Source organism: Corvus brachyrhynchos, unplaced genomic scaffold, assembly GCF_000691975.1.
Source record: "Corvus brachyrhynchos isolate BGI_N302 unplaced genomic scaffold, ASM69197v1 scaffold166, whole genome shotgun sequence".
Classification (NCBI taxonomy): domain Eukaryota; kingdom Metazoa; phylum Chordata; class Aves; order Passeriformes; family Corvidae; genus Corvus; species Corvus brachyrhynchos.
The window spans coordinates 4,841-5,268 of record NW_008239671.1 but is presented as its reverse complement, the minus strand read 5'-3'; positions in this window follow the sequence as shown (position 1 = coordinate 5,268).

Below are 428 nucleotides of genomic sequence, written 5' to 3'. Positions count from 1 at the left end.
TAGTGATATGGATGGGGAGGGACACGGATGGGGACGGGAACAGGGCCAGGGATGGGGGGTAGGGATGGGAATAGGGATGAGGATGGGAACAGGGATAGGGAAAGGGATGGGAATCGGGATGAGGATGGGAACAGGGATAGGGAAAGGGATGGGAATCGGGATGAGGATGGGAACAGGGATAGGGAAAGGGATGGGAATCGGGATGAGGATGGGAACAGGGATAGGGAAAGGGATGGGAATCGGGATGAGGATGGGAACAGGGATAGGGAAAGTGATGGGGATGGGAACGGGAACAGGAATAAAAATAGGAATGGGGCTGGGAAAGGGGCTGTGGATGAGTCCAGGACGGGAATGGGGTTGAGGACAGGGACAGACCCGAGGGGGTGCCCACCACCACCAGGCTGGACCCCCCACCCCGTCCCACCCCA